The sequence below is a fragment of the Pan paniscus genome, chromosome 13 (assembly GCF_029289425.2).
Source record: "Pan paniscus chromosome 13, NHGRI_mPanPan1-v2.0_pri, whole genome shotgun sequence".
Taxonomy (NCBI): domain Eukaryota; kingdom Metazoa; phylum Chordata; class Mammalia; order Primates; family Hominidae; genus Pan; species Pan paniscus.
In genome coordinates, this window is record NC_073262.2 from 132,511,097 (window position 1) to 132,529,414 (window position 18,318).

General features: G+C 39.4%; 1 protein-coding gene and 1 non-coding gene across 51 annotated transcripts in view; one reads left to right on the forward strand and one right to left on the reverse strand.

The window, feature by feature from the left end:
- The window catches only part of TRIP12 (thyroid hormone receptor interactor 12), a 161,457-nt gene that overhangs the window by 123,016 nt on the left and 20,123 nt on the right, over nt 1-18,318 (reverse strand). The window lies entirely within an intron of this gene.
- LOC112439129 (U6 spliceosomal RNA) lies at nt 10,726-10,833 on the forward strand. The gene has a single exon (XR_003027435.1). It is a non-coding gene; the product is annotated as a U6 spliceosomal RNA (small nuclear RNA).

An 18,318-nucleotide genomic window follows, 5' to 3' on the forward strand; every position in this document is an offset into this window, starting at 1 on the left:
TTTTTTTTTTTTTTTTTTTTTTTTTGAGACGGAGCCTTGCTCTGTTGCCCTGGCTGGAGTGCAGTGGCACGATCTCCGCTCACTGCAACCTCCACCTCCTGGGCTCAAGCGATTCTCCTGCCTTGGCCTCCAGAGTAGCTGGGATTACAGATGCCTACCACCATACCCAGCTAATTTTTGTATTTTTAGTAGAGATGGAGCTTCATCTTGTTGGCCAGGCTGGTCTTGAACTCATGACCTCAAGTGATCCGCCCACCTCGGCCTCCCAAAGTACTGCAATTACAGGCGTGGACCACTGCCTGTGCCTGGCCGGAAATTAATTTTTCTTCTAAATTCTTAATATCATACACACACAAAGAAAGGCTAAAAAAAACCCAAAACATTTTTTAAAAATTCAATCCTTCCTCTGGTACAGAACTTTCAGAACACTGAAAGAAATCACCTGCAAAAAAATAAAGCCAGGCACGGTGGTGGATGCCTGTAGTCTCTGCTGCTGGGAGGCTAAGGCAAAACAATCACTTGATCCCAGAAGTTTGAGGCCAGCCCAGGCAACACAGGTACAGAAACCTTGTCTCTGTAAGAAACTTAAAAATTAGCCAGGCAGGACGGTGCACACCTGTGGTCCCAGCAACTCAGAAGGCTGAGGTGGAAGATTACTTAAGCCTGGGAGGACGAGGCTGTGGCAGGCCGTGATAACACTACTGCACTCCAGTCTGGGTAACACAAGGAGACCGTCTCAAAAAAACAAACAAACAAAAAATACAGCCACATATTGCACTAGTGACATTCTGTTCAACAACTGACCAGAAATACAACAGTGGTGCCTTAAGATTATATAATACCACATATTAACTGTGATTTTTCTATGTTTGGATATTTTTAGACACACAAATATTTACCATTTTGTTACAACCACCTACAGTATTTGGTAGAGGAACAGGTATGTTACAAACATGTTGCTATGTTTGCAGCAGGTTTGCAGTGTAGGAGCAACAGGCTATACCAGACAGCCTAGGTGTGTAGTAGGCTATACTATCTAGGTTTGTGTAAGTACATTCCACAATCTTCACACAAGGACAAAACTAACAATAAATTTCTCAGAACGTATGCCTATCTTTAAGCAAAGCGATGTCTGCATAGTAAGCTTTTAGAAGTAAATCTCATTTGTCCAGTATGTACCCCCCTAATTTCTTACGGACTTATTTAGATTTGGTCCTCCAAAAAGGCTTGGTTTAGCTTCAGATCATTAACTTGGAGGTAAATTACAGTAATAAACACAATTTGCAAGGTACTTTACTCATTTTGTAAAATTTAAATGTGACAAGGAGTCATATAAACCATTGCCCATTAGTCCTATTTTACAAATAAAGAAACTGAAATGTTACAAAATTAGTACCCTGCATGAAACAAGTAATGGCATCCAGACCTGCAGACTGCAAGCAAGAACTGACATCTGGAGCTCCAGTTCTGAACTACACACACCAGATAAAGAAGGAAATGACTAGGTCCCAGAACCAAGTGTGGTAAGGGGCAGCATATATTAAACCACTACAATAAAACAAAATAGAAATCACCCTTGTGTATAAAAGAAGTCATTCTTGCCTACCTAAAAACAGCAAGGACTTCAAATAAGCCTATCTTTAAAGTGGGAATGAATAACCCTTAAGATTCCCCAAAAGCACTGAGAGGTGCTGAGATTGAGAGGTGCTGAGAAACAATGACAAGACAATCCCTCCTCACAAGGAGCTTACTGCTCTGTATCGCCCACCTAGGCTCAAATTCTGCCTCTGCTGCTTGGTAAGACCTACAAGTACTTACCTTCATCTCAGTTTGTTTCTCCATTTAATTAGAGACAATATTATACTTTGGGATTTAAGTATTAGAGAACTGCATATAAGGCTCTCACAGAATCTTACCTGAACATGATAGCTGCCATTTAATGAGTACTTATTAAGTACAATCTTAAAGAAAAACGGGGGAAATCATCAGGTCCATCATGTGCCAGAAAGGAATTGAAGGGGAAAAAGAACAAAAACTTTCTACAAAACCACTGGGACAGTTTATTATTTTACTTTGATTTAGGAAGGAAGCAATACAAAATCAGCAGTTTTGTATGGTATATTCGTAAGTCAAATGTCAAACTCTTAAGTAGCCATATGTCAAACCTGAAATAGCTATAACTGATATAGAACAGCACAATGCAGTTTATTAGTTCACGTCTGAATTAAGGGCAACAGAAATTTACTGCCTTTTTTTCCAGTTAATCAGAAAAGTTCTATAGAGAAATTAGGAGAGTAAGGGCCATTGAGTGCAAGAGAAAGGGCTACGTTAGGGTCTGTTAGGCACTGAATGCAATTTATGGGCATCAAAACCATTTGAATGTGATAATGGGATATTATACAACATGTAAAAATAGGATTTTTTTTCTTTTTTTTGAGACGGGATCTCACTGGACACCCAGGCTGGAGTGCAATGGCGCGATCTTGGTTCACTGCAACCTCCGCCTCCCAGGTTCAAGCGATTCTTCTGCCTCACCTCAGCCTCCCGGGTAGCTGGGACTACAGTCGTGCAACACCATGCATGGCTAATTTTTGTATTTTTAGTACAGACAGGGTTTCACCACATTGTCCAGGCTGTTCTCAAACTCTTGACCTCAAGTGATCCACCCTCCTTGGCCTCCCAAAGTGCTGGGATTACAGGCATGAGCCACTGTGCCCGGCCAAACTAGTATTTTCAAATTGTATTTTTATAACACTAGAAAACAATATTTAATGGAAAAAATACAAGATTTAAGTTGAACAGTAAAGTATGGGTTATGTGTATTCTGTGCTTAGCATGTACCAGGCAATGTGCTTTAAATCATTTAATTTTCACACCAACTTTACAAAACTGGTAGTGCAAATAACCTTCTTAAAAAGAAATCATGACACACAGTAAATTAAAATAACCTTAAGGCTACAAAGCTAATAGGGGACAGGGTCAGCACTCAAATACAAGTTTGACTGAGCAAACAAGGAAAAATAATTATGTATTTACCTTAAAAAAAATCAAAATACTAGAAAGCCATGACATCCCAAGCTTAAAGGATTATGGTGGATAGAAAGAAAATTCTGATCCTTTGCCATTTGGTAAATCAGCTTAGCTGGCCAATCATTAAGTGAATAATTATAAAATATGCTAAATTGATTTGAGAAGCAAGATCAAATGTACTACTCTAAACAAAGAAGAAAAAGGTGGCTAACTTTGCCTTCACAGGTTGAGGATGACCAGTCACTTCTGCTGATGTTCCTTGAAATGCTAGAGCAGTGAGGAAAGACATGGAGGAATGAGAGAATAAATTATAATGCAGGGATGTGGAGTGGTTCCTTGAGCCTGAAAATAAGCCTAAACTCTATCATGAAGGGCCAGAAACAAAAAGTTTTACATTTAAGACCTACAGATAAGGAGGCAGATCAAGTAGAAAGCTACCAAACAGATCTAAGGGTAGATGAGGATCTGTTAACAATGGAAGAAGGCAAAATGAAGACCGGGTCAAGAAACATTTTGATGACAGGATTTACACAGTGAGAAAGAATAGTCTAAGACTGTGGTTCTCAGACTTCAGACAAATACAAACCCTAAAATGACTCAAATTTCTTACACTGGTGACAAAGGTTAAGAAAAGTTATCTAAAACATATAAAGAAGATGACTGCACATCCTTTCAATGTCCTAGGAAATGCTACATCAGAGGCTTACCTAGGAATTATTTAATTTTCTGCAAGAGCATCATATTTTAATTTTGCTATTATATTTACTATTAATCAGGGGTTCAGACATTAAAGTTACATGTTAACCTGTAGATTTAAGTCTGGAGAAATACAGTTTATGTACAGAAGAAAAGACAACCCCAAAGATTGCAGTTTGTTGCCTGTAGGTTATCAGTAATCTCATTCTAAAATTCTTTATTAAATTGCCTATAAATACCCAGTTCCCCAAATGCTCTTTAAACTAGCTTTACTACAACAGCTTCCTGTCCTTATTAACTAGTCAAACAGTATCTTTGCTATTTACATTCTATAGTTCTAAAAGTCATGCTTTTAACTTTAGAAAATTATACAAAATGATTGTAGCAGCATTATCAAATGATACACATCAGCAGAAAGAGTACATTTAGTGTTAATCATATAAAACCTGACTCATCATGTAGGTATCCAGGTAAAGAGTTTCAATAAGCAAATGGAAGTAAAGATTGAGAATTATGTAGGCAACTGGATATACAGATGGGAGAAATTACACTGACATGCAGGAGGTAAGAGAAACCAAGGTAATCAATAAGATTCTATTTTCTCTATGAAAAACACACAGCATAAAGAGAGGAATACGCCCAGGATGAAATATTGGGAAATGCTAAAATCTAAGGAAAACATAAAAAAAAAGAATCCAGTCAAGGAAAATCAAGAACTTACCACAAGCACTGGGAAAATAAATCAGGATAGTGGTGTTGGCAGACACCAAGAGGAAGACAGATAGGCAGAGTTCAAAAAACTCAACAATGTCCATCAGATTTAGAAAATGGCGAGAGCAGCCTGGGCAACATGGCAAAACCCCATCTCTACACAAAATACAAAAATTAGCGAGGGCGTGGTAGCGCGCCTGTAGTCCCAGCTGCTCAGGAGGCTGAGGTGGAAGGACTGCTTGAGCCCAGGATGCGGAGGTTGCAGCGAGCCAAGATTGCGCCACTGCTCTCCAGCCTGGGGGACAGAGCGAGACTTTGCCTCCAAAAAAAAAAAAAAAAAAAGAAAATGTTGAGAGCTATTTCTAGAAATGGTGGGGAAGGAGAGGGTATAAGGTAAGATAATAAATACCAACTCTCTTCTGGAAGTGCTAGACTTTATAAAGAGAAGAGACAATAGCCAGGAGGGAAGGGAAGGCAGAGAGACAAAGGCTGTGTTTGCATGGATATATGTAATTTCCCTGTTGGTCGTTTTTAAAAAAATAAATTTTGAGCGTATGTATTTAGGTAAAGAAAAGAATTACTGAAAGAAAAGGTTGGGAATAAAGGACAGTCTACTAACAGGATCCCGCAGGGGGAAAAAAATTAAGAGCATAAGCTTTGGATCAGAAGAGCATATCAATCTCTGAGGCATGAGAAGATGACAACTCCAAGTAAGGAAGTACGTGCCTAACTTGTTGAATCTGTGATTAACAGGTGTGAGAAAAGCAAAGAAGAAAGGAGGTAACCCTTCACAAGGAGGTCCAAAATAGAGCAAAAATCTATTTTGTAGAACACTGTAAGATGATCAATTATCCTGAATAGCTATTGCTAAGCTATTTCTAAAATACAGAGCCACTCATTCCCCAATATAAATCCTGTCTTAGCTCAGATGGCTTGTATAATCCATTAGAATACTAACTGTATTTATGTAACAGAGGATATTCTTCAGGTCTCAAAAGCACACAGACAGCAACTTTTAGTCCACATGCCAAAAATGGTGCACAGACCCAATTTTAACAGGTCTACAATCCTGTTGGCTACCATCATTAGCCAGTGAATGGGGATAGTAGGTCAGCTTATCAATAGCCTTTCTAGTTACTTCCTCTTAAGGGTATCAGACTAGATAGCCTCTAAAATCGGATTCAGTTCCAAATTTTTTAAGACTCCAACCTAATGTTTATTTCAGTTTTTCTTCAATGGGGTACTTTAAAAGTTCTTCCTTATAAAGATATAATAATACCATTTATTAGGGACTCATTAGGTGATTATGAAAAATGAGGAGCTGCTGAGGGAGCAGAGAGAGAATGATTTGTAAATGCTTCTCTCCCTTAAGCGACAGACAGAAACCTCCTGGCTAAGAATAAAAGTTACAGTACAAGGTACCCTGTAGATTACAGCAAAGTGCTCCCTATGGACAAAAACAATTTTATATTTGGTAAATAACCTTTCCAGCATTAAGACACACATAATAAGGCAATATTTTCAAAAATATTCTCTTCAATATATATTCTTGTCACTATTGTGAACTCCACCATAATAATGACATCACAGAAGTTAACTCTTTTTTTTTTTTTTGAGATGGAGTCTTGTTCTGTCGCCCAGGCTGGAGTGCAATGGCGCAGTCTAGGCTCACTGCAACCTCCGCCTCCCGGGTTCAAGCAATTCTCCTGCCTCAGCCTCCTCAGCAGCTGGGACCACAGGCACGCACCACCACACCCGGCTAATTTTTGTATTTTTAGTAGAGATGGGGCTTCACCATGTTGGCCAGGCTGGTCTGGAACTCCTGACCTCAGGTGATCCGCCTGCCTCGGCCTCCCAAGGTACTGGGATTACAGGTGTGAGCCACCACACCCAGCCTACAGAGGTTAACTCTTTAACATAGTTCAGATTAGGACGTCTATTCCTGACTTGCAATAAAAAATATTTTAACGTTGTGATAACCATGGATTTGTGTTATAATCTTTTCCAAACAAGTATGTAGCCTGTCATCAATAGAGCTACAACCTGGGGAACTGTCAGAAACAAAAATTATTAAGATTATAGTTAAGCTAGGGGGAAAGGAAGCATTAAAATGTAACTCAAAGTCGGGGAGAAAATACAGACTGTAACTTTAACACCTGGTGAATAACAGTGTCAAATTTTTGTTTAAGATCATGCATTTCAGAGTAATTATACCTAAATTCATTTAGAATGTCTCGAATATTTTTCAAAAGTTAAAAAAAATTTTAAATGCCATACTCTATAGACTAATGCCCCACATTTCTACATTTAGCATTTTTACCAAAAATAAGTAGATGCCAAAGACTGCCTCTATATTGAGCCAGAATACGTACAAACCAGGAGCCAAGACAAAATTCAGAGCTGTATTTCCCAAACGTAAATTTCTGTAATACAGATTCCTGGACCCTATCAGAATGGGGGTACGGGAAAATCAAACCATTCTTAGAATAATAGGCTGGGTGCAATGTCTCATGCCTATAATCCCAGCACTATGGGAGGCCAAGGCACAAGAAGGTGGCTTGAGCCCAGGAGTTCAAGACCAGTCTGGGCAATATAAGGAGACCCCATCTCTACAAAATATTTAAAAATTAGCTGGGGCTGGGCGCAGTGGCTGACACCTGTAATGCCAGCACTTTTGGAGGCTGAAGCGGTAGGATCACTTGATCTCAGGAGTTTGAGACCAGCCTAGGCAACATGGTGAAACCCCCTCTCTACCAAAAAAAAAAAAAAAAAATTTAGCCTGGCGTGGTGGTGGTGCACATCTGTGGCCCCAGCTACTCAGCAAGCTGAGGTGGGAGGACTGCTTGAGCCTGGGAAGTGAAGTCTGCAGTAAGCTGAGATCATGCCACTGTACTCTAACCTGGGCGACAGAGCGAAACTGTCTCAAAAATAAAAAATAAAATTAAAATAGCCGGGTGTGGTGACATGCACATCTAGGCCCAGCTACTCCGGAGGCTAAGGTGGTGGGGTGGGAGGACTGCTTGAGCCCAGGAAGTCAAGGCTGCAGCAAGCCATGATTGTGCCACTGTGCTCCAACCTGGGTGACAGAGGGAGACCCTGCGTCAAAACAAAACAAAACAAAACAAAAACACCAAAAGAAACTAAAAAGGAAAAAAAGCAAAATAACTATTTTTCTAGTATCAGCTAGGTTTGACAACTGTGACACAGATTTACACTATTGTTTTGGTATCATTACGTATCATCTTCTATTCCTTTGTAATTTTTACATGACTCTCCCAACTCCCACAATTAAAAACTGCCACTGATATCCTTAGAAACTTCTAGGAATCTAACCTAAAGAAATACTTGCACAAGTAAGCAAGGATGTAATCACGATGCTCACTGCAGTACGTCACTGTGGAAAAATGGAGATGATCCGAATGTTCTCAGCAAAGGAACAGTTAATAAGTATACTGTATCAATACTATGGCATATTTAGAGGTCCTCAAAAGCAAAGGGGTAAATCTGTATATACTGCACTGACATTCATAGACAGAACATTGTTAATTCATTCCTTCAGCAAATATTTGAAGGCCTATTTGACAGGTGTCAATACTGTTTGCTACAATGGAGCTCACCTCAATTGGAAAGAGAAAATAAACAAACTATATGCACATTGTGGTAAGTCCCATGAAAAGTGAAATAGGAGAAAAATAGGAAGGAGTAGAGGATAATGGGAAGGAGGAAGGAAAAAGCTACTTTGGGTTGAATCATCAGGTAACAGCTCTCTGAAGAGACATTTTAAGCTGAGACTCAAAGCATAAGAAAGAAGCAGGGGGAAGGAAAGGTATGTATTTGTTTATAGATGTGTAGGAAAAAAGTCTGCAAAAATACACCTAAATGTCAACAGTGGAGCAGAGAGAGAAGTAGTAAAAAGTACCTATGTCTTGAGTCTGTTCAAACCCTGGCTCTACCATTTTAAGTCATGTTATCTTGGAAAAATTTCATAACTAAGCCTGAGTTTTCTCATCTGTCAAAGAAATCATTATGCCTTTCAGAGGTAAAGACATTGTCACCCATTTGAGAATAATGTGACAAAATACAAAAAAAATTAGGTCAGGCACGGTGGCTCACACTTGTAATCCCAGCACTTTGGGAGGCCAAAGTGGGCAAACTGCTTGAGCGGAGTTTGAGACCAGCCTGGGCAGCATGGCGAAACCCCTTCTCCACAAAAAATACAAAAATTAGCCGGGCATGGTAGTGCGCATCTCTAGTCCCAGCGACTTTCGGGGCTGAGGTGGGAGGATCGCTTGAGCCCAGGAGACGGAGACTGCCGTGGGCTGAGATCGCACCACTGCACTCCAGCCTGGGTGACAGAGTGAGACCCTGCCTCGAAAAAATAAAAATAAAAAATAAAAAGCCATATTCACATTCAAATCAGTAAGACTACAGCTACCACTCGTCTTCAAATGGGCATAAACATAAATTGAACAACATTTGTAAAACAGGCTAGTTACACAAATTGAATTATCTTCCTGAACTTTCCATTTTGATTCTTCTTTTACTTCTCACTACCTTTCCCCTGCATGCAGATTATAAAATTTCTCAAAATACAAAAAAGTTGAGAATTGCTCAATACCTGTAAGTCCCATCTAGCTTCTACAATGAAAAGTTTTACATATGTTTTATTACATATGTATCCATATCCTCATTTACGTACCCCTGTGTCTGCCAACTATCCATCCTATTTTTTGATGTATTTCAAAGTAAGCTGCAGGCACCATTATACTTTATGTATCATAACACAGTTTTCAAATTTTGCTTCATGTTTTCAGTTAAATTTTCAACAACGAAATGCCCAAGTGTTAAGTGTAAAATTCAATGAGTTGTGACAAACACACACACCTGTGTAACCCAAATCCTTACCAGGATATACAGTCTATCACCCAAGAAACTTTCCTCACGCTCCTCCCCAATCAGTCCCTGCACTTCACCTCCCAACTCTGCAACTACTGTTCTAATTTTTTTTTTTTTACCATTGTCTTGCCTATTGTAGAATTTTATATAAGTGGAAACATAGTATGTACTCTTTTGTGTAAGGCTTCTTTGACTCAGCATAATAATAGCCTGAGATTCATCTATGTTGCTGAGTTTTATCAATATTTTTGCTTTCTTATTGCTGAATATTCTACTGTATGAATACGAACATTTTGATTACCCATTTTTCTGTTGATGGACTAAGTTTTGCCCGTTAAGTTTAAAGCTGCTAGATTTTTCTACAAGTCTTTCCATGGATACATGCTTTCATCTCTTTTGAGCAGAATTAACTAAGAGTAGAATCACTAGATCATCATAAGAAAGATTATGATTAACTTCTTTTTTTTTTTTTTTTTTGGTAGAGAGAGAGTCTCACTCTGTTACCCAGGCTGGAGTACAGTGGTGCAATCACAGTTCACTGCAACCTTTAATTTCTGGGCTCAAGCAATCCTCCTGCTTCACCCTCCTGAGTAGCTGTGAGTATAGGTGTGTGCCGCCATGCCTGGCTTTCCTTGTGGGGAGATGGAGGTGAGTAGAGACAGGATCTTGATATGTTACCCGGGCTGGTCCCAAACTCCTGGACTCAAGCAATCCGCCCACCTCAGCCTCTCAAAGTATTGGGATTATAGGAGTGAGCCACCTCACCCGGCCTATAATTAACTTTTAAAGGAAACTCCAGATCTTTTTTTCCAAAGTAACTGTACTATTTTACACACTTACTAACAAGTATAGAAGTCCCAGTTGCTCCATATCCTCACCAACAATTGGTGTTGCCAGTCTTTTAAATTTTGATTATTCTAGGCCAGGTGCGGTGGCTCATGCCTGTAATCCCAGCACTTTGGGAGGCCAAGGCGGGCAGACTGAGGTCAGGAGTTCGAGACCAGCCTGGCCAACATAGTGAAACCCCATCTCTGCTAAAAATACAAAAAGTGGCCAGATTGGTGATGCATAACCGTAATCCCAGCTACTCGGGAGGGTGAGGCAAGAGAAGCACTTGAACCTGAGGGGTGGAGGCTGCAGCGAGCTGAGATGGCACCACTGCACTCCAGCCTGGGTGACGGAGTGAGACTCTGGCTCAAAAAAAAAATTTTTTTTTCGTTATTCTGCTGGGTGTGTAGTAGTATCTTATTATTGTTCTAATACGTATTTCCCTAATAACTAATGATGCTGATTATTTGTGTTTGAAGCTAACTGCACCCCCTGCCGACTTTCCAAACCCAAAATACTCAAGAATCTAATATCATTTCAAGCTTTTTAAAAAAAGTCTTTATCGTGATCACTTTGGCAGCACACACACTAAAAGTGGAACTATACGGAGAAGAATAGCATGGCCCCTGTGTAAGGATTACACAATTTAATATTGTTTTTAAAGGCCTTTATCAACTCTCAACTCATGAAATAAGGGAAAAAAAACTATGGGATACACTTTCATGATGAAGATGACCAGAAATATTCCTGAACCCCATCCCAAACCGACTGCTGGGAAAGTTGCCTTGTTGCTAAAAAAGCAAGCAAGACAGGGGAGACAGCAGGAGAGAAGAGAAGGAAGGGGAAAAGAAAATCTATACCTGAGAAATTATACATGTGTGGCCAAGATTTGTAGGCATATTTCGAATCAGGTGAATGATCCAAGAAACTTTAAGCCAAGGAACTTCAAATCCTACTGATCACTTAACGCAGCGATGCTCAGTATTTAACGTGCCTAAGAATTACCTATGGATCTTGTTAAAATTCACATTCTTGTTAAAATACAGGGATAGAACTTGAGGTGCCATGTTTCCTAAAAAAACTTCTCTGCCAGTCTGAGAACCATACTTTGGGTAGCAAGCTCTTAGTGCATCTAAATACTTGACAAGAGCAAAGTAAACCTTTAGAGAAAGGCACCTTTAGGCCTCGGAAAATGCTACACATAATCTAAGGACAATGAACAGAATATACATAACACTCAAGTAAACAAGGCACCATGAATAAAAACCTGCAAAAAGACACAAAACATTTCATATAGGAGAATTATCAGATCTTAAAATGCTCACAATGTGTAGATGCATAAAGGACAAACATGAAAAAGATAAATGAAACAGAAAAACTATTAAATGTTACATAGATTTGGAAAACAACCAAACAGAATTTCTAACATGAAAAATAAAATAATAAAGCTCAGACAGGTCTGGCTGCCTATTAGACAAAGACAGCAAAGTGGAAGACAGAAGGAATCATATAAAATATATACAGAAAGAACAAAAGATTAAAAATAAGACATGCAGAGAATAAAGTGAGAAATTCATATATAAGTTTAAATAAAAATTCCAGAAGTAGAAGAGTGAAGAAATGTGAGACATATCTAAACATTTAGTGGCTGAGAATTTTCTAGAACCAGTAAATGATATGAATCCACAGATGCAAGGGACCTAACTGAGCTCAAACAGGATAAATAAAAGACATCTAAACCCAGACATGTCCTAAGTCAAAAACAAAATAGGTGTGGCGGCCTATTAGACAAAGACAGCAAAGTGGAAGACAGAAGGAATTATATAAAATATATCACAGAAAGAACAAAAGATTAAAAATAAGATATGCAGAGAATAAAGTGAGAAATTCATATATAAGTTTAATAAAAATTCCAGAAGTAGAAGAGTGAAGAAATGTGAGAGACATATCTAAACATTTAGGGGCTGAGAATTTTCTAGAACCAGTAAATGATATGAATCCACAGATGCGAGGGACCTCACTGAGCTCAAACAGGATAAATAAAAGACATCTAAACCCAGACATGTCGTAATTCAAAAACAAAATAAACTAGCCACATGTAGAGCTGTGCAGGAGGATCGCTTGAGCCCAGAATTTTGAGACTACAGTGACCATGATAGCACCACTTCATACCAGCCTGGGCAACAGAGTGAGACACCATCTCTAAAAAAATAATAATAAAATAATAAAATAAAACATTCTACACCAAGTGAAATTATCTCCTATGAATGAAGTTTTGGTCAGATTAAAAGTTTTTCCACCAGCAGAAAAGAAGTGGCCCAGGAAAAAGTAAAGGTTGTCACCTTTACAGCTAAATGTAAATGAATATTAACTCTATATTATACTATAGAGTAAGATTCAAAAAAATTTATTCAAATGACAGTATCTTAAGGCCAACAGGAACTTGGTAAATGGAGTTATCATTTTAAGGTCGTTGTATTTTCCACAAAAAGACCTTGTTAAATATACTGTTTTACTTTGTAAAACAGGCAGGCAGAGACTAGAATCATCTATTAAAAATAATAAACTCAGCCAGGCGTGGTGGCTCACACCTGTAATCCCAGCACTTTGAGAGGCTGAGGCAGGTGGATCACCTGAGGTCAGGAGTTCGGGACCAGCCTGGCCAACATGGTGAAACCCCGTTTCTACTAAAAATACAAAAATTAGCTGGGCATGGTCGGGAGGCTGAGGCAGGAGAATCGCTTGAACCTGGGAGGTGAAGGTTGCAGTGAGCTGAGATGGCGCCACTGCACTCCACCCTGGGTGACAGAGCGAGACTCCGTCTCAAAAATAATAAAATAATAATAATAAACTATTATGAAGGCAACAAATCAGAAAATAAAATGAAGTAAAACTCCATCTCTAGTTAAGATTATCAGACTAGGCTTTTAAAATACTCTAACTACAAGAGATAATCTAAGAAACAAGAATACAGAATGAAAGAAGATGAAAAATACCATACAAACACTAGGCAAAGCTGGTGTATCTAAAAAAGACTTTACAGTAAGACTCTTGTTTTTAAAAGTAATAAAAACTTTTAGGGTGGTAAAAATTACAGTTTATAATACTACAACGGTAGCTGTATGTCATTACAAATTTGATAGAAGATGCAAAAAGAATAAATCCGAATGTAAACTAGGGACTCTGGGTAATAACATGTCAATGTAGGTTCACTGACTGTAACAAATGTACCACTTCGGTGGGGGATGTTGATCACAGGAAAAGGCTATGCATGTTGAGGGGTAGAGGAGTGTACAGGAAATCTCTGTACCTTCAGCTGATTTTTGCTATGTGAGCCTGAAACTACTCTTAAAAAGTCTTTTAAGGCATTAAAAGGCATTACTAGAGATAAAAAGAGTACCTCCATAGTGAAAAAGGGTTTAATCCAGTGACACTGCAATTCTCAATTTATATACACTTCATTTATATACAAGGCCTAATATTACATATTAAAAAACTAAAAAATACCAAATCCAAAGTGGATTTTAAAACACTTCTCTCAGCAACCAATATAACAAGACAACTAAAAAATAAATAAGGGGCCAGGTGCAGTGGCTCACGCCTGTAATCCCAGCACTTTGGGAGGCCAAGGCGGGAGGATTATTTGAGGTCAGGAGTTGGAGACCAGCCTGGCCAATGTGGTGAAACCTCGTCTCTACTAAAAATACAAAAATTAGCCAGGTGTGGTGGCATGCACCTGTAATCCCAGTTACACCGGAGGCTGAGGCAGGAGAATCGCTTGAACCAGGAGGCGGAGGTTGCAGTCAGCTGAGATCGTGCCACTGCACTCCAGCCTGGGCGACAGAGTGAGACTCCGTCTCTAAATAAATAAAGATAATTATCTATTCAAGTTTTACAAAATCTTCTTGCCTTAAAGTTCTCCATACTTCTGCATAATTACAACTCTGAAGAGCCCCATGGCACTTTGCAAACTTAGACATTTCGTTAGATGCCTCTGCAAGTGGGTACTTACATTAGACAACCATGTTTGCCTCCTCTCTCTCCCCCCTACGTTCCCACAGACTCCTATGAATGCTGCAACATAATACCTAACACCCTTCCAGATAGTCACAACACCTGCCACAAGTTAACCAGGATTCAAGACTCAACAAACAACCTATGATGGACCAATGAGAGTCTCCTCCCAAGACTCTTTGGGTACCTAGATTGTAAAACCTAAGTTTGGCATTATAATGGCTGTATTTAATACAGTCAAATTAGAAAGCAGTCTTTAGAGAGAAAGAGAGAGACAGCAGACACAAAGACAGTAGAGACAACAGGTGATAGTTTCTGAAATACTGGTTTCCCTAAGGCCCAGCTGCCTAATTCCATTCTTAAGGATTTCATTAGACACACATTGATAAGTCAATGTCAAGTAATAGTCTTAGGTAAGCAGGCATTCAATTAATGTTTGAATATTTTTTAAGTCCCACTTTATTTTTTATACCTCCAAATTGACATTAGTGTAAACTTGACTCATTCAGAGATTTCCCCCAATAACAAAGACAAAATTAAGCCACAGCGCACGAAGTAACAACAATGTACAAAGACTTCTAACATGTGTCTCTCTTTAACCCTAATAACCCCAGAATTATAGCAAGAGAAAGCCATTACTCACATTTAACACAAAAAGTAAGACGCAAAGGAAATTCATCTATGCTCAAGCGTCTAAGGATTAGAATTAGAACTCCAGTTGCCTGACTCTCAGGCCAATTTACTTATACACTGACCTTTAAAAGGGTAAATTCATATCAAAACTTTCTATTTGTATTATACTATATACAGTAATAAAAAAACCAACTTTTTAAGTGATAATACACAGTATAAAAAAAAGATTCTTCTCTAAAATTTGTTTCAGATAGCATTTTGTTTAAATTTTTTTTTAAAGACAGGGTCCCACTGTCCACCAAGGCTGAAGTGCAGTAGCACAATCAAAGCTCACTATAACCTCCACCTCCTGGGCTCAAGTGGTCATCCCACCTCAGCCTCCCCAGTAGCTAGAATTATAAGTGTGCCCCACCACATCCACCTAATTTATTTTTAGTTTTTGTAGAGACAGAGGTTGGGAGGTGTCTCACTGTTGCCCAGGCTGGTCTTAAACTCCTGGCTTCAAACGTTCCTCCAACCTTGGCCTCCCAAAGCATGAGCCACTGTGCTCAGTATTGCTGAATACACTAAAAGTCATCATCAAGAAACAATAAAATGGTATATTTTCTTTTCCCATTCCTTATTGAAGTAAAAGAGAAAAACATTAAGAAACCAGTAAAGCAAGAAAAAGAGGGCTAAACAAAACCACAGCCATCAAATTTCTTCTTCTTCTTTTTTTTTAATACAGATGAGATTTCCAGGCCTGTCTCGAACTCCTGAGCTCAAGCAATCCACCCACCTTGGCCACAAGCCATGGCACACGGTCTAGCCACCAAATTTATATACGCAATCACTTTTTCAGCCACAGGGAATAGAAAAATAGTTAAAACTGTAAAAAGAAGTAGAAACAGGAGGTACTGCCACACCTCCAAAGTGTTAGAACAGTTAAGGTTTTCCTCAGGTGGAAAAAAAAATCAGGAAAACCAGCAAGAATGAGCTAGAATAAACTAGACCAAGATTCTACCCTGTGCTATCAGCTGTGAAAGACATGAGCTAGCCCAAGCCCTCTTTCAAAGACAACTTGAAGTGAGGTGTGCAGATAGCCAGCGGTGATATTGGAATCTTTGGTAGGATGCATGCAAGGTTTAAAAGAATGCTGGGAAGCTCAGACCAACGGAAGACCAAAATGGAAACAAGTAACTGGAGTAAAAGGTGACAAACTACTACTCTAAGTACTATTAGAGAAGAGCAACCCGAGCCCTAGGGGTGGCAATACACATTCCAGGAAGAGCTGGTATATAAGAACTCATGAAAATAAGGTATTTCCCCAAGAGAGAAGTGGAATGGTCTAGAATGGGAGGCAAAAAGGGAGTTCTAGCAAGAGACAACTTCAGAAAGGTCTAGGGGCATGAATGAATGAGCAATATATAACTGTGGATAGGTTTCAAAGGAAAGCCTGAAAACATGCAAACAACTGAAATGACAAAACAACCCAAATACACAATTCACACCTATAATCTTCCAAACAAACTGCATACCAAATATATAGAAGGCGCTAATAGGTCTTTTAAAACAAGTTGTTACATACAAAAAGAAAGCCTATGGAAGTTCTGTTGTTTGGTTTGTTTTTAACTGACATGGGTTTATTCAAAACACAGTTGCACAAAAGAACTTCAAAGTTTTTAAGGAGAGATTCTTGAGAACTTAACACACTATGTACAGACTGTCATACAAAGGAAGCTCTTAAAAGTCCATCACACATTTCATGTTTGCTTTAGTTGAACTTCTACAACCTAGGAATTAAAAAACAAACAGAAACCTGGTAAATTGTTTCGCAAAAAGTAGAGTCATCACTATACTTGAATTTGGTTCTGAAATGAATTTGGCATCTTCCAATAACTGTTTCCTATCTAACCTGCTTGAAGTGACACTATCATAACCAACAAACGTATTTTCTAGTTAACGAGATGTTTAAATTCAAATAATTTAAGTAGAAATAGTAAATTGAAATTGCCAATGGGGTATTTCTTCCTAAAGAGAAATCCAAATAACAGTTTCCATTTGCAGTCCCATACTACAGATGATTAAGATACTTTTCAGTTGATAAGATTTTTAACTAAGAAGACAGCACATTACAACATTAATTCTAAAATTTAACCTAAAAGTTAATAGAATTTGGCCAGGCGCGGTAGCTCACGCCTGTAATCCCAGCAATTGGGAGGCCAGCACGGGTGGATCACTTGAGGTCAGGAGTTGGAGATCACCCAGGCCAACATGGTGAAACCCTGTCTCTACTAAAAATACAAAAATTAGGTGGGCGTGGTGACACATACCTGTAGTCCCAGCTGCTCTGGAGGCTGCGGCAGGGGAATCGCTTGAACCCGGGAGGCAGAGGTTGCAGTGAGCTGAGATCGCGCCACTGCACTCCAGCCTGGGCAACAGAGGGAGACTCTGTCTTTTAAAAAAAAAAAAAAAAGTACTGCCTACTGTAAATAGGTGAATTGTATGGCATGTGAATTATATCTCAATAACGCTATTTTTTTTTTTTTTTTTGAGACAGAGTCTTGCTCTATCGGCCATGCTGGAGTGCAGCGACGCAATATTGGCTCACTGCAACCTCCGTCTCCCGGGCTCAAGCAACTCTCCTGCCTCATCCTCACTAGTAGCTGGGATTACAGGCATGTGCCACAACGCCTGGCTAATTTTTGTGTTTTTAGTAGAGACAGGGTTTCACTATGTTGGCCAGGCTGGTCTTGAACTCCTGACCTCAGGTAATCCGCCTGCCTCAGTCTCCCAAAGTGCTGGGATTACAGTCATGAGCCACCACACCCGGCTCAATAAAGCTGTTTTTAAAAATTCTATTTTGTTCACAAAATGCTTTCTACCTTCAAAAGTATTACATAATAAGGAAAACTTTGGCCAGGCGCAGTGACTCACTTTGGCCAGGCGAGGTGGCTTACGCTTGTAATCCCAGCACTTTGGGAGGCTAAGGTGGGTGGATCACCTGAGGTCAGGAGCTCAAGACCAGCCTGGCCAATATGGTGAAACCCCCCTCCTCTACTAAAAACACAAAAATTAGCCAGGTGTGGTGGCACACACTTGTAAACCCAGCAACTTGGGAGGCTGAGGCAGGAGAACTGCTTGAACCTGGGTGGTGGAGGTTGCAGTGAGCCGAGATTGCCCCACTGCACTCCAGCCTGGGTGACAGAATGAGACTGTCTGAAAAAAAAAAAAAAAAAAAAGAGAACCGAATTTTATTTTTACTGTTACCCTACTTCAGAACAGTTTTTTAGGAACTGGAAGGTAATAAGACAGTCTTTTCCCTCAAGGAACATACACTCTACCAGGGTCGGCAGATAAATAGCAATTACCAGACAGTTCTGTGAGGAAAACTAAGCAGTGGGAAGAGAAGAAGAAGATAAGAAGTAGAGACTACAGACAGAAGATGGTAGCAGACAGGGTTCCCTACCCAAATTCCAACTACCCCACCTTTCTTCCCTGCTAAAAGAATCCAGCTACAACCGCCTTTAC